Source organism: Benincasa hispida, chromosome 1 (assembly GCF_009727055.1).
Source record: "Benincasa hispida cultivar B227 chromosome 1, ASM972705v1, whole genome shotgun sequence".
In the NCBI taxonomy this organism is placed as follows: domain Eukaryota; kingdom Viridiplantae; phylum Streptophyta; class Magnoliopsida; order Cucurbitales; family Cucurbitaceae; genus Benincasa; species Benincasa hispida.
In genome coordinates, this window is record NC_052349.1 from 77,242,576 (window position 1) to 77,267,437 (window position 24,862).

General features: G+C 37.6%; 1 long non-coding RNA gene across 4 annotated transcripts in view; it reads right to left on the reverse strand.

Annotated features, from left to right (window-relative positions):
* LOC120081475 overlaps positions 1 to 24,862 on the reverse strand; it is a 42,130-nt gene that overhangs the window by 3,848 nt on the left and 13,420 nt on the right. Inside the window, exons 5-6 of one of the 4 annotated variants that reach the window (XR_005482838.1) lie at positions 22,391 to 22,535; positions 20,925 to 21,077 (exon numbers count right to left, since the gene is read on the reverse strand). The exons of 1 other annotated variant lie outside the window; for it this stretch is intronic. This is a non-coding gene — a long non-coding RNA (uncharacterized LOC120081475). Of the gene's footprint in view, positions 1 to 20,924; positions 21,078 to 21,567; positions 21,583 to 22,390; positions 22,536 to 24,862 lie in introns of those variants that run through there. 2 more of the 4 variants (XR_005482845.1, XR_005482840.1) reach the window with 2 other exon arrangements.

Consider the following 24,862-nt stretch of genomic DNA (forward strand, 5'->3'; position numbering starts at 1 on the left):
CTTTATAACGCTGTTTACTGTTTAAGACTGACTACTGAATCCAGGTCTTGAATAAGGGGCCCCACCCTCTCACTGGGCTGAGAGAGTTTGGTTTGGTGATTGGATAACAAACCAGTTGTTCATTAGAGAGATCAGTGGTACTTAAAGAGTTAGATGTAACTATAGGGGCAAAATGGTAATTTGGCACAGTTGTACTTATGAGCAATTTGTGAAGGGTCATCGTATTGTTGATTGGTTATATCTGATGGATATAGAAATATATTTTTAATGCGAAGAGGACTGTTGTCGGTCTTTAGTGGAGTGTCTGACAGTTAACAGATGGTGGATAATATGATTAAAAAATTTAATTAGTTATTCATGAACCATTGTAGCTTCAAGCTACAGGTCCATAAGGTCCCCTTAGTAGCTTAAAGGATTTAGTTGAGAATCAGAGTTTGAATTAATTTGAAATGTTCAAATTAATAAGAGGGAATTTAATTATATATGACATAATTAAATTGATTCAATTATATATGATACAATTAACATAATGTATTTGATACATTATAGTTTAATTGGAGGAATAAATATTTGAATATGGTTCAAATATATTTTCTATAAATGAGATTCATAGCTACTAAATTTAATATAAATTTGATTTATATTAAATGCCATAAAATAGAGAAAAAGAACTATGGTTTATATATTATATATGATGCAATATTAAAACTATAGGTTATAAATATAATATGATAAGTTGGTTATCATATTTTATTTATAATTATTAATTATTTGATAATTATACCATTTTTCTCTCTAACCACCCTTAGTGGGAAGTTAATCGGCTTTTGTGGCAATTTGAGATAAATAAAATATGATTTTATTTTTTCCAAAAATCTAAGGTGTTGCACAATTGAGAGACTACACGATTTGCTTGGGAGTCTATACGATAGACGCTTCACCTACACGATTGAGAAAAACTCTATGTGATAGAGAAGTTCTTCCTCGAACGTCTTCCTCCTCCAACTCCGAACTCCCCTCTAACGAAAATAGCCAGAGCCCATCACTCCTAGGTACTCACTCCGAGAATACCAAGGTAACCAAGTGGTTATGTCCCCTTTCGGTTCGAGAGTCTCGTTGTTGTTTGCTCCTATTCGAGGAGAGTTCGTGCTTGTTTGACGCGTTCGTGAACAAGTTAGTTCGAGGGATTTACTTGAAGAAAAGTTCTTTAAAGGTATAATCTCTAAACCATGTTTCTTATTTCAAAAGCATGTCTTAATTAATCTTTTATGCATAATCTATTTATTTGGCTGTAAATGTGTGTTCAATCGCAATGGGATTTGGACGATCTGCTTCTACTCAAAGGTTCTCTGTAAAAAGAGTTCCTTCAATTGGTATCAGAGCCAGCTTAGCATAATTCTTGAGTCGTTACCAGAAAACTTCCTTCACTTTGTAAGCAACGCTGTTCTGAACAGGGTTAACTACAACCTTACAATGCAACTCAATGAGTTGCAGACTTTCCAATCTTTGCTGAAAAGCAAGGAGAAGAAGGTTGGTGAGGCAAATGTTGCTTCATCTTCCAAAAAGTTTCATAAAGGTTCAACCTCTGGAACTAAGTCTGCACCTTCTTCTTCCAGCACCAAAAAGTTGAAGAAAAAGAAGGGTGGTTAAGGGAAGGCACCTACTAACCCACAACCTGCTGCTCCAAGGGGTAGGCAAAGGAAAATGTTTCCATTACAACCAAGACGGGCATTGGAAACGGAACTTCCTGATAACTAGTAGAAATACAAGTTATTTATATCATCTTACTTAGAATATGCGGCAATAGGAAGGAAAAGTTGCGTCAAACATAGTAAAATTGGCTTAGAAACGCAAAGATTGTAAAAGTATCAGAAACACACCCGCTGACCGCATTGCGATGGCAAAAAGGATGTCCAACCTTTGTTTTGCAGGTAACAGGTATCACCGCATGCAACGATTGCTTGTGGACAAAAAGATCAACACATTCTCGGGGATTTCTGAAATTGTACAGCCTTTCTAATGTACGACTTGAAAAATTGAACGTGAAGCAAAACGGACATTTCTAACAAGCCTTGACAGGAAAAATTAACTTTTTAGAGTGGGACCACTGACGCAAGAAGTGCTAAAGTCTATAAATAGCAACATCAACACTCAAGCAGGGGGGGGGGGGTTGAGAAACACACAGAAAAATAGACGAAAAAGAAGTTTGTGCAAGGGACATTCTTCCCTCGAGAACTCTCCTGAGAAGAAAGTTCACCACCTCATTCCTCCATCATGCCAGCAAGCAAATAGCTCCGATCGGGATCCGTGCCAAGACATTGACACGCTTCTCTCAACTATTCTTACTTTTCGTTCATCGATTTGTTCATTTCCTGTCTTTCATTCATATCTCTGTAACAACGCTTTATCTTTACCCGATTATATCATTATCACCTTCATCTTCATCTCTTTATTCACCATAATGTTGGGTTTTATGTCCTAAAAACTCGCGTTTGTAAATGATAAACATTTTTCTATTATTAATATACTTGTTATTGATCTCATAAAATGTATGAAAGTCTAAATGCAATAAACTAAGACCCATGACTATTGTAGAGTACTTGAACTTTATGTGGAGATATAAGTGTGGATCGGGTTCGAGTAAATAGTCAAAATGATCTATGGTAATATGAATGAGGTTGCGTATCTTATTCGGCAACACCATTGGATGCGGACTACTCTTGAGTTGTTATAAAGAGTTGTAAAATGCTACATACGTATGATCCTAATTCGTACATGTTATGACATAGGATGTGGGGCGTCCTATGCAATGAGTTGAATAAGATCAGGACCAAGAAATAAGTCACTCTTACTTTATAACGTTGTTTACTATTTAAGACCGAATATTTACTTAGATGACCTATGTAACCGATCTTAATTCTGAACTAACTATGAACTCCTTTTATTCGGGATTTCCCTTAGATTTGCATAGTTGATGGTTGGCTCAACAATGCCAGTTCAATAAGACTCCATTTAGGTAAGTCTGGATAGATAGCTGGGGACATAGGGTGTAAGACGGAGTTTACGCCTACCCGATTTAGGGATAGAAGAAAGGTTGTTCACTCAAGTACTGGATCCAGGTCTTGAACAAGTGCCCCGCTCGCTCACTAGGCTGGGAGAGTTAATCACCAAACTAATTGTTCATTAGAGGATCAGTAGGGACTTGAGGAATAAGACGTAATCTCGGGGGTAAAATAAATATTTGACCAAGCCATTATTACGAACAACCTGTGAAGGGTCGACTTGCTGATCATGGTTAAATTGTGTGAACATAATATATCTACAGTAAGTGGAGTGTAACTATGGGTTTTAGTAGAATGACCCATTAGTTAACGAATGGAGATTAATCTGGTCTAATGAGTTTAGCCAATTAATCTCGAATCTTTGGAGCCCATGATCTGTAGGTCCGCTAGATCCTCCTACTAGCTCTAGAATAGCGTGATAAGTTAATTTGAAATGTTCAAATTATAATTAAGGAAATTAGTAATTATATGAGATATAATTATGTTTAATTTTAGAATTAAACGGAATAGGAGAATTTATATATTTAAATATGATTTAAATATATAAAGATGGATATGTGTTAAAATTAATTTAATATTTGATATTAAATTAATTATGTTTTATTTAATAATTAATTTATGAAATTAATTAAATTTTCATTTTTAAAATCAAAATAGATTTATAAAATCACATTTTGATGTTAGATAAAATTGGAAAAATTGGAAAACAAAAACACAAAATGGAAAAATGGATTTTTCCATTATCCATCACCTAAATAGCTCACAAATGAAGCATTAATCTTGCCTTTGTCTTCTCCAAGCATGAGTTGCAACTCATGCAGCTCTTCTTTTTGCATGTTGAACTGCAATATAATGAAGAGATTGGAGTAAAAATCGAGCATGCAATCAAAAGAGTTTTGAGAGAAAAACTGGTTTGAAGAAAGGTTCTTCAACAAGGTTGTAACAATGAGCTTTTCTCCATCATCCCTTGATTCAAGCTTGTTTTGATTACCACAACTCAATCTAGAGCACCAAGAGAATAGTGGGAAAGATCTTGAGGTGGTCTACAACAAGATATAGAGAAGATTGTAGCTGGAGAAGGAGCTTTGAAGAAGTTCTACAAGAGGTATGTCTTGAAACCCATTTTTCTACAGAAGCATGCTTTATATTATGCCAAAATTAGTGAATTTGAGTGCTTAGATGATCCTTGTGCTTCTGCTACTATTGATACAATCCTACAATTGGTATCAGAGCATCAAATAAGCATTCAATTCGGTTTAATTTTGGTTTGGTGGTGTTTTATATGAGAAATATGAAACTGATGCACTGATATGTTTTCTGAGTTTTGGCTATTTAATTCTCTTTAATTTCTCATTCAAATTTGTAATTGGCTCTTGCTTGATGAGATTTAATGTGTTTCGAAGAGTCTGTAATTTATTTGGAGTCATTAGAATTGAAATTAAGCTGTAAATCGAAGAAACAAGCGAATGGGTCAAGTTGTAATTCCAGAAAATCAGCCTCTGTTCTTATCGTCGCTAAGGTTCCAATTGCTAAACGATCATCTAGACGCTACACGATGTGAAGAAAAGCTAGAAGATCATATAGCAATGGGTGCTGGTCGTTGTGATGTTGAACGTTAGACGATCGTGTACCTGTGGGAGCTAAACGATGCGTTCAATTCGCTATACGATAGTATTAAGCGATCGTTTAGCTTTGGCGTGGGAATTAAACAATAAATTGAATTTACTATACGATGGTACTATGCGATCGTTTAGCAATGATGCGCCCTAAGCAATGCGATGAAGTGCTATGCGATAGCGCTGAGCGATCGTCTAGATGCAGAGCTAAGCGATCGTGTAGACATAATGCTAAGCGATGCGTTGAAGTTTCTATGCGATGGAACTAAACAAATCGCTTACCTACGATGTTGAACGACGCAATGATGTTCTATACGATGGAGCTAAGCGATCATTTAAGCTACTGCGGATACTAAACGATGACATGCAGTGCTAGACGATGGTGTTAAGCAATTCGATGAAGAGCTATACGAGAGCCCTGAGCGATCGTTCACTACGATCGTTTATCTTTGATCGGAAGCTAAACGATGCGTAGAGTTGCTATGCGATAGCACTACACGATCGTTTACCTCTATGTGGGAGATAGGAAATGCGACAAGTTGCTATACGATAGCACTACACGATCGCATACCTTCATGCGGCAGCTGGGCGATGCATTGAATGCTATGCGATGGCATTAAACGATCGTTTACCTTTTATGCCACTAAACAATCAAGGATTTACTAAACGGTCTAGCAAAATGCTAGACGATGGTCGTCATTGCTAAACAATGAGACTTAGTGAGATGTTGAACATGTGCAAGGGTTGCCGATTCAACTGGTTCTCTTGTGGTCTGGTCCGGTTCAGCTTTAAATGGTTCTTGGCTGGTCCGGTTCAGACGGTTTGGATTTGGTTCAAGCTACTTGAGTTCGTTTTAAAGCGGTCCGGGAGCAGTTCGAAAGCTTTTTTTTAATAATTAGGTTTTGTTTGCTTGTTTTTTGCCAAAACTAAAATCATATCAGTCTGTGTTTAATTATTTATGCATTTGATGTATGTTATAATTAAATAAATCTTGTATGTGCATATAGTATGCCATTTAGATTTAAAATCCCACCATAGGAAGCATGTAACATGCATTGAAAGTATGTTATAATTATTATAATATATAGTATGCATGTTAGAGTTTCTTGTATTTAATATAAATTTTATATTAAATGTTGAATGCCTCATGTATGTTGTGGATGTTTAGCATGTCTAAAGTTTTATAAGTTGTTATAAAATTGGGTTAGACATTTAAAATCCATAAACAACAGCTGCATACTCACGTAGGTTGACCACATGTTTTAATTGTTAAACTTATAAAACCTAGGTTACAAACTCAATCGGTATATAATCCTATCTAAGACTGGGGGTACTTAAGTTGACGGTTTACGGAACACCTCCTACCTAGGGATTATGGCCGAATTATTGAGCGTTGGTAACCGGTTTTATGAGCATACATGAGTGATGTAAGGTAATAAAATAATTTATCACCTTGACATCGTAGGTTAAAGTCCAATTATAAGAGTTGTACTTGGATAAACCACATAAACTTAGGATTGTTTTATTAGCCGAAAAGAGCCTAAGTATAAATATACTCAAATAGAACACTTCAGTGGCAATTTAATAACTTCTATATGATATAGTTATTAGAAAACTTCAGTGGGAAATTAATAACATATATGATACGTTATTTTTAGCTCTCACATCTCTAAGAGTTCACAATCCAGATTTAAGCGATACTTCGTCTCACCCTGGAAGTGACCTCCCTACGGAAAGTATTTTTAGCTTAATCTAGATTTCAGTGAATAAGAGGAAGTTGTTCAAACATAAGTTTATTATACGATAAAAAGATTTCAACTGCCACGTCTCCACATAGTTTACACCGTGAGATTCATATGACACTTCGTGTCACCTTGGAAGTGGCCTCCCTACGGAGAGTGTTTTGTATGAGTCAATATCAAGGTAAACGGAGGAAGTAGTTCATAGTAAGTGGGTAAAGGATATGTGTCAATATATCCTACGGTCTCCTGCATTAGTTTGAACCGTGAGATCCCTATGTTGCGCATGCTAGTTAGCTTTAAGCGACCCTTTGCTAGTCGTTTAGTGACGGTTATCCCCACGGATGGTTATAACATAGGATTCGGAACAACCCAGACTTCAATAAAATGAATAGGGTCTCATAGTTTTGTCTTGGATGTTGTCTTCTATTTTAGAGGCAAATTCATACCGTTTTATAGGATCTGAAAATGGCGGGTCACACTTACAAGAATTACTAAGTTGTTAGTAAAGATCTTGACCGAAAACAATAACTAAACGACTATATGAATAAGAGTTATTCCGGAAACAATAGGAATAAGAGTTATTCTAGGGATAGTGTTTGATCAAAATTGTTTATTTTAGTGAAAGAGTATCTGACTGCCCCACGATAGCACATATTCTGACTTACTAAAATATCGTTGCAAATAAATAATGGTTATGGGTACATTATTACTTTTTGTTAAAACTTGATTTTGGATTTAGTTACAATTTGCTAATTAGAATTTGTTTGAATTTTATCAGCATGTCGAATTCTAGAATACTTGTTTCCGATGTACATAACAGTAAAATCAAATCAACAAATAAATTACTAGCGGTTGATTATACCAAAAGAGTTTTAACAGAGGATTATCCTCTATCTCCCATTTCATCTAAAATTATGAATTATGAGAATGTTGAATTCGAACAACAAGATAAATATGATTTACTTGTTATCGAAGTATGTTTAGTGGAAAACGATAAAATCTGGATAATTGATTCAGGTGCTGCTAATCATGTATGTACCATCTCACAGGAAATAAGTTCCTAGAGACAATTGACAGAAGGTGAAACAATCTTGAAGGTAGAGATTGGGGAGATTGTTTCAGCCAAAGTAGTGGGAGATATGAAGTTATTTATAAGAGATAAGTACATTTATTTGAAAAATGTATATTATATTCCTTCTATGAAAAGGAATCTAATATTTGTCTCTTGTTTCCTAGAACAAAATTATAAAGTTTATTAAGAAAATGGTGAAGTGTTCATCAAAATGGGTAATGAAAAAATTTGCTCTGCAAAATTAGAAAATAACTTGTACATGTTAAAACCAACTGAGATCAAAGCTATTTTGAACATAGAGATGTTTAAAACTGTTGCGACTCATAAGAAAATGAAGATTTCTCTAAATGCCTATCTTTGGCACTTGAGACTGGGTCACATAAATCTAAATAGGATTGAGAGATTGGTTAAGAACGGTCATCTAAATAAGTTAGAAGACAGTTCATTACCGCCATGTGAGTCTTGTCTTGAGGGTAAAATGACAAAAAGATCTTTTTCTCGAAAAGGTCTTAGAGCCAAAGAACCCCTAGAGTAGATTCACTTAGACTTTTGTGGGCCTTTAAATGTTAGAGCAAGAGGAGGGTATGAATATTTCATCAGTTTTATAGATGATTATTCTAGGTATGGGCATGTTTACCTAATGCACAAAAAGTCTGAAACTTTTGAAAAGTTCAAAGAGTATAAGGTTGAGGTTGAAAACTGATGACATCCAGAAATGCATGTCATCTTAAGCATTTTACTTAGAATTATGAAGATTATTAAGCAGAATATGCAGCAATTGTGCTAGGAATTCATGAGAAATTGAGCTTGGTCGATCAGTATGATGAATCTTGGCTAACCCGTTATTATGCGTTATTATGCGTTCAATGTTCTATTTTTGTAGCTAATACAAGAAGTAGACGCAAACGCGGAAATCGGACCGCATAGACGACTGCATGCGGAGAAACTCTCCATCACAAAGGCGAATGCATCGATCAACGCATGGATGTTGCGGTAATCTGCCATATGCGTTCATCGCATGGGAGTTGCGCTCGTCAAGCAATTGCGGTCAACATGTAGTGTTGTGGTATTAAGCAAATGCGATCATTGAATGATTGCATCTACGCGATAACGCATACTAATGAGATCAACGCAAGATAGTGGAATGAATGCATTAACGCATCTACCTTGAGAAAATCAAAAGCTGATGTTGACATTTCACCTACCATGCCGTTAGTGGCAGAGTTCAGAAAAGGACTAACGCGCCGAATGTCAGACTCAGAGCAGTCCATTAATGTTGTCGGCGATCCAAACTCTATAAATAGAAACCGATGAGCAGAAATTCAAGTTATCTAAGGTTTTCGCTTAAGGTTCGCCTAGGGTGGATCCTTGTGATCCAAACAAAATACGTGAGAAGACGCTTGAGAGTTCTTCACCTCCTTCATCCATTCAGAATGACAACCGGAGCCTTCGACCGAAGCTAGATCTTGAGAGAATTAGCTCTACCGCCCCATCCATGGCACCACCGGCAGCCTTGACGCACATCTGCTGGAAGCAAGTCTTTGCTTCCAGCCAATCATTTCATTTTCCTTTCTTTTCTTATATTGTATTGTATGACATTTTGTGATTAAGGAATTAATACAATTTATTTTCAATGCATGTCTTTGTTTCCTTCGACTCCATCTCCATCTTCTTACTTAGCACCTTTACTTTCATTGCAACACTTAGTGAGATTGCTTGGGTATTGCATACTTAGTCATCTGGATTAGGGATATGAAGCATGTAGCAACCTACCGAGAGGTGTGCGTTGTGTGAGTGTGTGAGTAACCTTATTTTCTTAGTGTGAAGTTGTGGCAATGCCTATCTATGGGCTAACGCATTGCTTATCTATGAGTAAAGTCAGCAACAACCAACTGCCCGAGAGGGTAAGTGGTTGGTTGCATTAAGTAATGTATGCATTGTTCACTAAAGATAGGAATAATCTTGCATCAACCAAGTTCATGCTATTTTCTTGTTTTATGTTGTGCCCAACACCCCTTTAGAGCTACTTGAGAAAGAGTCTAAAGAAAGAACCTAATGACTTGAGAGAGCTAGGTTAGAATCTAGACTCGAGAGAGTGAGATTAGATCAGCATAAGCAAAAGATAGAGACTTAGAGATAAGCTCTGTTTGTCAACCTGCATCGCATGCATCTTAGAGATGGGAATGATATTATGTGGTCGCCTGATTTGTGTGTGTGTCATTTTGCCATCGCATAAATAAGAATAGAGGCTTTTGTGTAGGTTCTATAAACTTATCGCATATATTGCATGCGTTCTAGTACTAAAAGCCGTAACATTCGCACCGAGAGGTAGTTTACTATTGTATGTGTGTTGCATGATCGCATGGCTTGTGTTGACTAAGGTTGCCCTTGCGGTCACTCTTAAGGTTTGCAATGAAAACATCTCTGCATTTTATCTATTTTCCCATTCCTTTGTTTCATGTCAAGTGTTGTCGTATGTCTACCTCTCATGCATCTTCTCATTGCATTGTCTGTTAACTAGGAGTAGGAGTAGTGTTAATATAGAAACCTCTCCATCATTCTTTTATTTAAACTGCCGCATGCACATTACCGCATTCATTTTGTTACAAGTCCCTCTGTTCGACCTCGGATCACCTAAGAAACTTGTGTTCGCGTTATACTTGGCGTGAACGCAAGAAAACTTGTGACAGAACGCATGGTCATCGCATACATTCGTTAACGCATTATCAGTCCAATGCATGACCATTGACGCATGACTATTAATGCATATCTTAAGAACATGCATCGTATATTGCGTCTAAGGGATTTTAGTTATTGAATAATTTGACTTCTAATTTCCCGTCATCAAAAACCAATTAGGTAAAAAGATTCAAAAACTTCGATTGGATCGAGGTGGTGAGTATTTGGTCATAGAATTCCAAAACTATTTGATAGAACATGGAATTCAGTCTCAACTCACAGCCCCTGACACACCTCAGCAGAATGGTGTGGCAGAGAGGAGAAACAGAACCTTGTTGGACATGGTTCGTTCCATAATAAGTTATACTCATTTACCAAATTCTTTTTGGAGACACGTAGTTGGGACTGTGGTGTATATTTTGAACATAGTTCCCTCGAAAAGTGTTTCTAAAACGACTTATGAGCTCTGGATGGGACGTAAAGGAAATTTACGTCACTTTAGGATTTGGGGTTGTCCAGCACATGTGTTGGTGCAAAATCCTAAAAAGTTGGAACACCGTTCAAAAGTATGCCTATTTGTAGGCTACCCAAAAGAAACAAAAGGTGGTCTCTTTTATGATCCTCAGGAAGATAAGATATTTCTGTCGAAAAATGCAACCTTCCTGGAGGAAGATTATATAAAGAACCATCAACCTCGCAGTAAGCTAGTAATAGAAGAAATGTCCAGAGAAACGACAAATGTATCAACAAGAGTTGTTGATTGAGCAGGTCCTTCAACAAGAGTTATTGATAGAGCAGGTCCATCAACAAGAGTTGTTAATGAAATTGATACTTCACATCTTTCTCAAGAGTTGAGAATGCCTCATCGTAGTGGGAGGGTTGTGCAACAGCCTAACCAGTACATGGGTTTAACTGAAACTCAAGTCATCATACCAGATGATGGTTTAGAGGATCTATTATCTTTTAATCAAGCAATGAATGATGTGGACAAAGACCAATGGATTAAAGCCATGGACCTTGAAATGGAATCTATGTATTTCAATTCTGTCTGGGATCTTGTAGATCAACCGGAAGGGGTAAAACCCATCGGTTACAAATGGATCTACAAGAGAAAACGAGACCAAGCTGGCAAGGTATAGACCTACAAAGCTAGACTTGTGGCAAAAGGGTTTACCGAAAGAAAGGGGTTAAAATTTGAAGAAACCTTCTCTCCAGTTGCCATGATAAAGTCTATTAGAATACTCTCGTCCATAGCCACATTTTATGATTATGAAATATGGAAAATGGATGTTAAGACAGTTTTTCTAAATGGCTATCTTGAAGAGAGTATCTATATGTCTCAACCAGAAGGGTTTATACAGCAGGGTCAAGAGTAAAAGGTTTGCAAGCTTAATCAATCCATTTATGGATTAAAACAAGCTTCTAGATCCTGGAATATGAGATTTGATGCTACAATCAAATCTTATGGTTTTAAACAAAATATTGATGAACCCTGTGTCTACAAGAAAATCGTCAACAAAACTGTCGCTTTTATGGTGTTGTATGTTAATGATATTCTACTCATTGGGAATGAGGTAGAATATCTAGCTGACGTTAAGAGATGGTTGGCTTCACAATTCCAAATGAAAGATTTGGGAGAAGCACAGTATGTTCTTGGAATCCAAATAGTTCGGAATCGCAAGAACAGAACATTGGCATTATCTCAAGCATCTTATATAGACAAGACTTTGTCTAGGTATAAAATTCAAAATTCCAAGAAATGATCTTTACCTTTCAGGCATGGAATTCACTTGTCTAAGGAGCAGAGTCCTAAGACACCTCAAGAAGTTTAGGAGAATCGAATTCCATATGCATCTGCAGTTGGAAGTTTGATGTATGCAATGCTGTGTACTCGTCCTGATATATGCTATGCTGTAGAAATTTTCAGCAGATTTCAGTCCAATCCTGGTCATGACCATTAGACTACTGTTAAAAACATTCTCAAGTATCTTTGGAGAACGAGAGATTATATGCTCGTGTATGGTTCTAAGGATCTGATCCTTACTGGATACATTGATTCTGACTTTCAGACCGATATTGATTCAAGAAAATCAACTTCGGGGTCAGTATTCACTCTAAACGGAGGAGCAGTGTGTGGAGAAGCATCAAACAGAGTTGAATTACGGACTCCACAATGGAAGTTGAGTATGTTGCTGTAAGCGAATCGGCAAAAGAAACATAGCTAATCCTTTTACGAAGGCCCTCTCGGTTAAAGTGTTCAAGGGTCACCTAGTAGGACTAGGTCTACGAGTTTTGTATCACTAGGGCAAGTGGGAGAATTAATAGGTATTGTGATGCCCTAGTTTATTGTATTTGTACATTATATTCTCTCCATGTAAACTCAACATTGTATATATTTGTATATATTGATCCACTGGAGTTTTGGTCCAAGTGGGAGTATTGTTGGAGTTTATGTCCTAAAAACTCGCAGTTTGTAAAATGATAAACATTTTCTATTATCAATATACTTGTTATTGATCTCATAAATTGTATGAAAATCTAAATCCAATCAACTAAGACCCATGACTATTGTATGGGTACTTGAACTTTATATGGAGACATAAGAGTCGATCGGGTTCGAGTAAATAGTCAAAATGATCTATGGTACATGAATGAGGTTAGGGATCTTATTCTGGTAACACCATTGGATGCGGCATACTTTTAATTGTTACAAAGAGTTCTAAAGTGCTACATACGATGTGATCCTAATTCATACATGTTATGACATGAGAAGTGAGGGTGTCCTATGCAATGAGTTTGCATAAGATCAGGACCAAGAAATAAGTCACTCTTACTTTATAATGTTGTTTACTGTTTAAGACTGACTATTTCACCTAGATGACCTAGGTAACTCGATCTTAATCCTGAGCTAACTATGAACTCCTATTTATTCGGGATATCTCTTAGATTTGCATGGTTGAGGGTTGGCTTAACAACGTCGGCTCAATAAGACTCTCATTTCAGGAGTAAGACCGGATAGATAGCTGGGGACATTGGGTGCAAGATGGAGTTCACGCCTACCCGATTTAGGGATAGGAGAAAGGTTGTTCTCTCAAGTACTGAATCCAGGTCTTGAACAAGGGGTCCCACCCTCTCACTGGGCTGGGAGAGTTTGATTTGGTGATTGGATCACAAACCAGTTGTTCATTAGAGGATCAGTAGGGACTTGAAGAATAAGACGTAATCTCGGGGGTAAAACAGATATTTGACCTAGCCGTTATTATGAACAACCTGTGAAGGGTCGACTTGCTGATTATGGTTAAATCATGTGGACATAATATATCTACAGTGAGGGGAGTGCAACTATGGACTTTAGTGGAATGACCCATTAGTTAACGAATGGAGATTAATTTGGTCTAATAAATTTAGCCAATTAATCTCGGATCACTGGAGCCCATGATCTGTAAGTCCGCGAGGTCCCCTTACTAGCTCGTAACGGACTAGCTTTAGAATAGCATGATAAGTTAATTTGAAATGTTCAAATTAGAATTAAGGGAATTAGTAATTACGTGAGATATAATTATGTTTAATTTTAGAATTAAACGGAATAGGAGAATTTATATATTTAAATATGATTTAAATATATAAAGATGGATATGTGTTAAAATTAATTTAATATTATTAAGTTTTATTTAATAATTAATTTATGAAATTAATTAAATTTTCATTTTTAAAATCAAAATAGATTTATAAATTCAGATTTTGATTTTTAGATAAAATTGAAAAAATTGGGAAACAAAAACACAAAATAGAAAAATGGATTTTTCCATTATCCATGACCTAAATAGCTCACACATGAAGCATTAATCTTACCTTTATCTTCTCCAAGCATGAGCTGCAACTCATGCAGCTCTTCTCTTTGCATGTTGATATGCAACATAATGAAGAGATTGGAGTGAAAATCGGGCATGCAATCAAATGAGTTTTGTGAGAAAAACTGGTTTGAAGAAAGTTTCTTCAACAAGGTTACAGTACTGAGCTTTTCTCCTTCATCTCTTCATTTAAGCTTGTTTTGAGTCCCACAACTCAATCTAGAGCACCAAGAGAATAGTGAGAAATATCTTGAGGTAGTCTACGACAAGATATGGAGAAGATTGCAGCTGGAGAAGGAGCTTTGAAGAAGTTTTACAAACGGTATGTCTTAAAACCCATTTTTCTACAGAAGCATGCTTTATATTATGCCAAAATTAGTGAATTTGAGTGCTTAGATGATTCTTGTGCTTCCACTGCTATTGATACAATCCTCTCTCGCTGCCAGTCGTGGCCTCGCAGCCCAGCCAAGACCAGCCCCCAGAATCATCGTAAAACCCAGGCTAAAACCATCAGTGTCTGCATCTCCATCTACTTGCCGAGAGGGGCCGAGCACGGAGAGTGCCTCTGCCACCAGTCCTGAGGTGGTGCTCCTACTACCTCTAACTGAAAGTGAATAGCAAAGAAAGATGACAATGAGGTATTTAGGAGCATTTTAAGCTATTTGAAGAAGGACGGAAGGCTGCCGGAAGCAGGAGTAGTGAACCAGCCCCTCCCGTCGGAGGAGGAGTTAGTTTCGACGTCGCAAAGGATGGCCCTCACAATCTTGGATCCTAAGGAGAATGCCCCAACAGACTCCAATGAGGGACCCATTAGGCAGTTGTGGAGGATGTGGAGGTGCGAAGGCGAGCAGAGAAGCTGGCGAAGGAGGTGGAGAAAGGAGTCGAAGATCAAAAGGCAGAAAAAGATGAAGTGCCGCACAATAAAATGAAAGGAAGGAGAAGAGGAAAATCAGAGAAGGCAGCACAGGCGTGAAGAAGGCGCCTGAGAAAAGAAGAAGAATGGAGGCAGAGGGCAAGAAGCCCAGACATCGAAGAAGAATCCACCACCGCAAGGGTGGAAAAGGGGATGTCAGCGCAACTTGAACCATCCACTGCGCAGAAAACACCTCATTGCCGCATCCAGATTAGTTACAACGGAGACTCACCTCCGAGGTTCAGATGACAAAAAGATCCTGACATCACCCACTTATGCGGCGTCGCAGGGGAATGCGCCGCAAGGGTCCGCAGTAGACCCAGAAATAATTGAATGCATAAAGAATGAAAGGGAAAGAACGGAGGAGGGAATTGAAGGAGAAGGAAGAAAAGATGGCACAGGCGCGCTAAATCATCGCTTCGGCCGATTTGCCTAGACGGCTTCATGACGAGGTGGTCGCGCCATGCCCACGCAATGTCGAAAAAGGAGGAGAGAAGAAAGGTCGAAGATGAGCAGCGCATTGCGCTTGCCTTCGAGCGATTTGAAAAAGAAATGCAAGAAGAAGGAGAAGAAGGAGAAAAAGGAGTTGGCGCCGCAGAGCCAAAGTGGCAGTGCAGCATTGAGTTAAAGAGAGAAGAATGGGAAAGGGAAAAACAAGTATAGGACAAGGAATGGGAATGCATTCAACGACAAAAGACTCGCCTTGCGTCCGCTCAAGAAAAAGGAAAAGAAAAGGTGGAAGGTAGTGAGTCTTCGTCGGCCAGAAGGCGCCTAAAATCCAGAAGGAAAATGATGATTTACTAATGGAAATGGGTTTTCTTCCCTTTGTCGGCCCCATACCAGACCTTATCATCAGCATAATAGTGGAGCTGGGATAGGAAACTTCTATCAATGCCCATCCATAGTCATCCCTACAGTAGTTCGGGCCTTTTATCACGGCCGGCTCCACGACAACGAATATGTGGTGGTCTTTGACGGGAGGGTAGAATTTCCAGGAACACCCAACAACAAAATGAGTGATGATCCTGCTGAAGAACACATGGAGGATGCATTGAGAATATTGGCGCAACCAGGCATCAATTGGATGGTGTCCTTGACTGGCATTAGGACCCTCGCATTCAACCATCTGCTGCAGAAGCATGTCTATGGGTTTATTTGGTGAAGAGACGGCTCATCCCAACCACTCATGACAAGACAATTTCAAGGGATCGAGTCATGGTTGCATATTGCATTACGCGCGACATTCCAATCGATGTGGCAGACTTCTTGCGAGGCAAATTAGAGGCTACGTAGCCGTATTAGGGGCCAATACTTCTTTCCGTGGACTATCTCCAGCCTATGCCTATCTATGGGAGCTAGCATTGAAGACGAGCGATGACAGAATTCCATGGCCTCATTAGCATAAAAAATCCTAAGAGTCCTTCTCAAGGATTCACCGCATTACCCTGAGCCTCACCAAAGCGGCCCCTCATCGATCTTAATGCGCCGCAACCACCAGACTCAAAAGACGACGAGCAATGACAAAGGCAAGTAAATGATCCAAGGCAGTGCATCGCATCAACCACCCAATGAGCCCTTTGAAGATCCTTTACCTTTAGTCATCCGACCATCAAGCCCCACCATTAAGCCCCTTTTCCTCTTCCCGATCAGTTTACAACCTTCTTCTTGCCCCTAACTCTAACCCCCATCCCGCAGCATCCATTAGCATCCATCTGTAGGATTGTATCAATTGCAGCGGAAGCACAAGATCATGTAAGCTCTCAAATTCACTAATTTTGGCATAATATAAGCATGCTTTTGTATAAGAAAAAATGGGTTTTCAAGATATACCTCTTGAAGAACTTCTTTAAAGCTCTTCTCCAAACTACAATCTTCTCCAAATCCTATTTATAGACCACTCAAGATCTTCCCACTATTCTCTGGTGCTCTAGATTTGAGTTGTGGGACTCAAAACAAACGTGAATCAGGGAGGAAGGAGAAAAGCTCACTGCAGCAACCTTTGTTGAAGAACCTTTCTTCAAACCGAATTTTCTTCTCAAAATGCTGTAGATTGCATGCCCGATTTTCACTCCCAATCTTCTCATTATATTGCAGATCAACATGCAAAGAGAAGAGCTGCATGAGTTGAAGCTCATCGTTGGAGAAGACAAGGCAAATGGTTGCTTCAAGTGTGAACTACTTCAAAGATGATAATGGAAAAACTCTTTTTCCATTTCGTGTTTTAGTTTTTCTTTTCCTTTTTCAATTTTATCTAAAAAACAAATTTTGATTTTAAAAAATCTATTTGATTTTTAAAATGAAAAATGAATAATTTTATAAATTAATTATTAAATAAAACTTAATTAATTTAGTGGAGTAATCAAATATTAAATTAATTTTAACATATATCCATCTTTATATATTTAAATCATATTTAAATATATAGATTCTCCTATTCCGTTTAATTGTAAAATTAAACATAATTATATTTCAAATTCCCTTAATTCTAATTTGAACGTTTCAAATTAACTTATCACGTTATTTTAGAGCTAGTCCATTACGAGCTAGTAGGGGGACCTCGCAGACCTACAGATCATGGGCTCCAACGATCCGAGATTAATTGGCTAAACTCATTAGACCAAATTAATCTCCATAATGGGTCATTCCACTAAAGCCCATAGTTGCACTCCCCTCACTGTAGATATATTATATCCACATGATTAACCATAATCAGCAAGTCGACCCTTCACAGGTTGTTCGTAATAACGGTTGGGTCAAATATCTGTTTTACCCCCGAGATTACGTCTTATTCCTCAAGTCTCTACTGATCCTTTAATGAACAATAGATCATAGTCACACTATGACTAAACCCCTCTTTGGCCAAGAGAGGGTGTAGCGCCACATTGTTCAAGACCCAGAATCAGCCCTTAAGGGAGATATTTATCTACTTATCCCTACTTCGGGAAAAGAGTGAATTTCATCTTGTGTAGCTAAGTTTCTAGCTCCTCAATCAAACGAATCCCCAAAGTGGTAGGCTTGTTGAGTCAGTGATCTGGCCATTCTTATCCATACAAATCAAAAGACCGCCCTCATAGGCAGGAGTTCATATCTCACTCAGGATTAAGGTCATGTTACCTATAGTCATCCTTGTGAAATGAAAGTCTCAATTATGAACGGTTATATAACTAGACTAAGCATTTCGTGGTCCGATCTTATACAAACTCTTTTGTATAGAATATCCCCACTCGCACGTCTAATACATAAATGATCAGGATCGAATCATGTACTGGTCGTGTTATGCCCCAATCATGTTACCTATAGTCATCCTTGTGGGAGATCTTGTACTGGCCGTGTTATGCCCCAATTTATTGTTTTGTGTACTTGTATTTTATTATCTTGTACACCCCACTAGCGTTAGGACAAGTGGGAGATTGTTGGGGTTGATGCCCTAAATCTCGTAAGGTCCTATTGTTTGTAAACTTTGCATGAACAAACTCTTATATGATTAATAATATATGATATTTTTATTTACTTTGTCTATAAGATATGTGATATTTTAGTTGCATTAAGCACAAACTAATAAACTAACATCCAAGGTTATCGTTGTAACTTGAACATATATGTGGAGACATACAGGTGGATCATGTTTAAGTGGTAACCTAAATGGTCTGTAGTATATGGATAAGGCTGGATACCTTAACCTGGTGACATTACGAGTATGACCCGCTTTGTAGGTATTACAAATGTTGTAAAGTGCTACAAATGATCTGATCCTGATCATTCATGTATTAGACATGCGAGCGGGGATATTATATACAAAGAACTTTGTATAAGATCAGACCACGAAATGCTTAGTCTCACTATATAACGTTGTTTATAATAGAGAATTTCATTTCACCAGGATGACCATAGGTAACATGACCTTAATCCTGAGTGAGTTGTGAACTCCTACCTATGAGGGTGGTCCTTTCATTGTATGGGTGAGAGTGGCTAGATCGACAACTCAACAAGCCTACCATTTTGAGGATTCGTCTGATTGAGGAGTTGGGAACACAGCTACAAAGATGAAATTCACTCCTTTCCTGAAACAGGGACAAGTAGATAAATTTCTCTCTTAAGGGCTGATTCTGGGTCTTGAACAATGTGACGCCACACCCTCTCGTTGCCCGAGAGGGGTTTAGTCATAGTAGAACTATGATATATTGTTCATTAGAGGGATCAATGATACTTGATGGCGGGAAATTAGAAGTCAATTTTACTCGACTACTGAAATCCCGTGGATGCGTATGCGATACATGTTCCTAAGATATGCGTTGATAGTCATGCGTCGATGGTCATGCGTTGAACTGATAATGCGTTATAGAATGTATGCGATGAGTATGCGTCCTGCCACAAGTTTTCTTGCGCTCACGCCAAGTATAACGCGAACGTAAGTTTCTCGCGTAATCCGAGGTCGAACACAAGGACTTTTAGCTATATGTATGTGGTGATGTGCATGCGGCGGTTTGAATAAAAGAATGGAAGGGATGTTACTAAGTTAATCCTACTTCTACTCCTATCTAATAGACAATGCAATGAGAATATGCATGACAGATAAAGATACGACAACACTTAATATGAAATAAATGTATGGGAAAAGAGATAAAATGCGGAGATGCTTTCATTGCAACCCTTAAGAGTGATCACAAGGACAACCTTAGTCAACGCATACTATGTAATCATGCTACACACATGTGAACCTAACTTTAGGACGTATGCGGTGTATCTGCGATATTGTCGAGAAGCTATGCCTGCCTAGACCTCCATAACCAGCTCACTAGCTCTCGCCGCATGAGTGTGGCTACCGCATAACCCCTTACCCTACTTCCGGGACGCATGCAAATCCAATCTGTAGGGTGCATACGCTATGTGAAGTAAACAAAGCTTATTTCTAAGATCCCCATTCTTGCCTATGCGTTCCAATCCGCTCTCTCAAGTCTTAGATTTGGGTTTTAGACTACTCTCCCGAGTATGCCTAAATGATGAATGATGCGCTCATAGGACAAGGTAACCGCATGAACTTGGTTGACGTAAGATTATTCCTATCTTTAGTGAACAATGCATGCATTGCTTAATGTGTCCAACCACTTATCCTCCCAGGTAGTTGATTGTTGCTAACTTTACTCATAGACAAGCAATGTGTTAGCCTATAGATAGGCGTTGCAGAAGCTTCACACTAAGAAAATAAGATTACTCACACACTCACACAACGCACACCTCTCGGTGGGTTGCTACATACTTCATATCCCTAATCTACATGACTAAGTATGCGATACCCAAGCAATCCCACTAAGTGTTGTGATGAAAGTAAAGATGCTAAGCAAAGAAGATGGAGATGGAGTCGAAGGAACAGAAAAATGCATTGGAAACAAATTGTATTAATTCCTTAATCACAAAATGTCATACAATACAATATAAAAAAGAAAAGAAAAGGAAATGACCGGTTGGAAGCAAAGACTTACTCCCAGTGGATGTGCGTCAAGGCTGCCAGTGGTGCCATGGATAGGCGGAGGAACTGACTCTCTTGAGATCTAGCTCTGGTCGAAGGCTTCGATCGTCACTCGAAATAGATGAAGGAGGTGAAGAACTCTCAAACTTCTTCTCACGCGTTTGTCTGGATCGTAAGGATCCGCCCTAGGCGAACCTCAGGCAAAAACCTTGGATAACTTGAATTTATGCTCATCGGCTTCTATTTATAGAGCTTGGGTCACCGACAACATTAATTGGACTGGTATGAGTCTGACATTCAGCGCGTTAATCCTTTTCTGAACCTCTGCCACTAACGGCGTGGTAAGTGAAATGTCAGCATCATCTTTTGGTTTTTCTTGAAGTAGATGCGATATGATAGTCATTTCCACAACCTTGCGTTGATCCCATTAGTATGCGTTGTTGCGTAGCCGCAATCATTCAATGGCCGCATTTGCTTAATATTGCAGATCTACATGATGACCGCAATCGCTTGACGAGCGCAACTCCCATGCGATGGACGCATATGGCTGATTACCGCAACATCCATGTGTTGATCGATGATCGATGCGTTTTCCTTTGCGATGGAGTGTTTCTTCGCATGCGGTCGTTTATGCGGTGGTCCAGTTTCTACTTTTTCGTTCATTTCCTGCATTAGCTACAAAAATAGAACATTGAACGCATAATTAAAGCAAAATAACGTGTTGGTTGAGATTCAACATGTTGATTGACGCAAACTCTTTTTCTCATGAATTCCTAACATGATTGACACATATTCTGCCTAACAACCTTCATAATTCTAAGTAAAAGGCCTAAGATGACATGCATTTCTGAATTATTTACTTTTAATCACTAAGAACATTATTTATTATTATGCTTTACTCACTTCCTAAGGGAATGTAATTCAACTTTAGCTTAGCAAGTCATATTCTCAAACTTGTCTTCCTCATTCTCTTAAATCAGCTCGGTTTTGAATTTTCAAATGACACGTTTGACAAGGTTTCAAAGTTTTCCTCAAAACACCAATTTTTTTTTTCTTGTTTTTTTCTAGGCGTTAAACTTGGTTACCCTCCTTCGTTTTGGTTTGATCACAAGGGTATCATGTAGATCATCCAACTACAGTTGGGTGCCAATCATAACTTAACTCCTTACATTGAAGAAGCCTGTGATCAAAGCCAGAAACCCAAAAACCAAATTAGCAAATTTTAAATTTTCAATCCTTGGCAGCAGTACTAAAAACTTGTATCTTGTGTTATGTTTGTTTTGTGAATGCTCAATCGTGTTCCATAAGGCATAATAATATTCCAATAAAGTGCACAAGTTTTACTCCTAATTGTCCAAGTATAAACTAATCAGGAGGTAGTCTCTGTAAGGATCGAGGTCGAACATGGGGATTGTAATTAAAATACTAACAAATTCAATTAATGGATCCCTACTCTTAAACGCAAGGTGGTGTACATGTTGATAGATGATAGTGTGTTTGTAAAGTGCATGAACTAAATAAAAATGCGAGAAAAGATGTCGAGATAAGATGTGAATGTAAGTGGATTTGTGAACGCGTAGTACAAAACAAATAGATATAAAATATATAAGAAAGTTGAGCTGGGAAAAGCAACCCTTAAATCTTTGAGCTTAATGACAAACTCATGTTCATGTTCATAACATGAGAAAGCTGAGTTGGAATAAGAAATCCACAAATCTTTGAGCTTAATGGAAAACTCATGTTCACATTCATAACCTTTTAGACTCCACTTCTCGATGAGTTAACCACACTAATCACGTCACCATGATGCATGCATGGGTTACTTAGTGAAGGAACTGTGAAGTTGCGTAATGGAAGTAGGGATCATCCCAATTTTTATTTTCATAGAACAATAAAATTATAGAACAAAATTTATGAAATAAACAGGAAAAAAAATTTACAACATGCAATAAAGAAAGGAATAAGGTTAAGGTTTCAAGAAAACTTACCCATGAAGAACCGTTCTTCACGAAATTCCCTTTCCAAAACGTTCACGATCAATCACGAATTGAGCACCGCCAATGAGGACACCACCACAAGAATTTCCTCTGTATTCTTCTTATAGAATGAGAACTCTCAGGAGTTGTGTGGACTCTAAGATTTTGGAAGAGGGAGAGAGATTAAGAAGGAAGAAGAGATCTTGGAAAAATTTGGCAGAACTTAAGATACATCGCTATGTGAGAAAGAGTGTAAAAGAATCTTCTATTAAGAAGATAATCTCATCCAAAAACAAACTGTCCACCCCCTACATGATTAACTGAGAGAGAATTAAGGGGAGAAGCTATTTTCCTCCCTTTAATTTTGGAAATTAAAATAAATTAAAATTAATTTTAATTTAAATAATTATATCACACACACATATATAATAATGAACTTATTCTATATATATATAACTATATGTTATATCATATATAATACATAACCTATACTTTTTGTATTGTATCAAATACAATATAATCTATAGTATTTAATTCTCTCAATCAATCATGTTATTTAATATAAATCAAATTTATATATAAGTCTCATCCATATAATTATTATTTGAATCATATTCAAATAATTAATTCTTCTCAAAATAAACTTTATATTATAATGTATTAAATTTATGACATATAATTATATCATATATAATTAATTTGAACAATTCAAATTAATCCAAAATTTATTCTCAATAATCCTTATTGAGCTACAAAGAGGACCTTATGGACCTGTAGATTGAAGCTCCAATGGTACTTGAATAATTAATTAAAATCCTTTAATTAAATTATTCAACATCCATTAACTACCGGTCACTCCACTAAAGACCGCCAGCTGTACTCTTCGCACTACAGATATATTTTTGTATGTATGAGATATAACCAGTCAACAGTGCGATGACCCTTACAAATTGCTCGTAAGTACAGCTAGGCCAAAATTACTGTTTTGCCTCTATAGTTACATTTAACTCTTTAAGTACGACTGATTCTTCTAATGAACAATAAGTCATAGTCCAACTATGACTAAAACTCTCTCAGGTCAAAAGAGGGTGTGGCATCACATTATTCAAGCTCTATAATCAGCCCTTAAAGGAGCAATTTATCTACTTACCTCGACATCAGGGAAGGAGTGAATTCTATCTAGACGAATCCCCAAAATGGTAGGCTTATTGAGTCAATGATCTAGCCACTCTCACCTATACAAATTAAAGGACAGCCTTCAAGCATAGGAGTTCACAACTCACTCAGGATACAGGTCATGTCATCTATGGTCATCATGATGAAATGTAAGTCTTTATTATGAACGTGTTATATAATGAGACTAGTCATTTCATGGTCCGGTCTTATACAAACCCCTTTGTATAGAATACCCTTGTTTACATGTTTCCACATGAATTATCAGGATCAGATTATTTATAGCACTTTACAACAATTGTAACATCTACAAAACGGGCTGTATTCGTATTGTCACTAAGATAAGGTACTCAACTTTATCCATCTACTATAGACCATTTAGGTTATCACTTAAATATGATCCACCTGTATGTCTCTACTATTGGGATTGGTATCCTAAATCTCTTGTATTCTCGTAGTTTGTAAGCATTGTATAAACAAAATGCTATTAATAAAATAATTGTTATTTTATGAGTATACACTCAATCCAATAAACTAAGATCCTAGGTTATTTTATGTATTTAAACAAATATGTAAAGACATACAGGTGGATCTTGTTTAAATAATAAACTAAATGGTCTGTAGTTGATGGATAAGGCTGGGTACCTTATCCTGGTGACACTACGAACACGTCCCACTTTGTAGATATTGCAAGTGTTGTAAAGTACTGCAAATGATCTGATCCTGATCGTTCATGTGGAGACATGTGAGCGGAAGTATCCTATACAAAGAGTTTGTATAAGACTAGATCACGATGGTTAATTTCATTATATAACACCATTAGTAATGGAGACTTACGTTTCACCAGGATGACCATAGATGACATGACCTGAATCCTGAGTGAGTTATGAACTCCTGCTCATGAAGGTGGTCTTTTGATTTTTATGGGTGAAAGTGGCCAAATTGCCAACTCAATAAGCCTACCATTTTGAGGATTCCTCTTATTAGGGAGTTCGGAACAAAGCTATACAAGACAGAATTCACTTTTTCCCTAATATTGGGGTAAGTATATAAATTATTCTCTTAAAGGCTGATTTTGGGGGCTTGAACAATGTGGCCACACCCTCTCTTGGCCCAAGAGGGACTTAGTCATAGTTGGACTATGACTTATTGATCATTATAGGAATCATTGGTACTTAAGGAGTTAGATATAACTATAGGGGTAAAACGGTAATTTTGGCCCAGCTGTACTTCCGAGCAATTTGTGAAGGGTCTTTGCACTAATCATTAGTTATATTCAATAGACACAGAAATATATCTATAGTGTGAAGA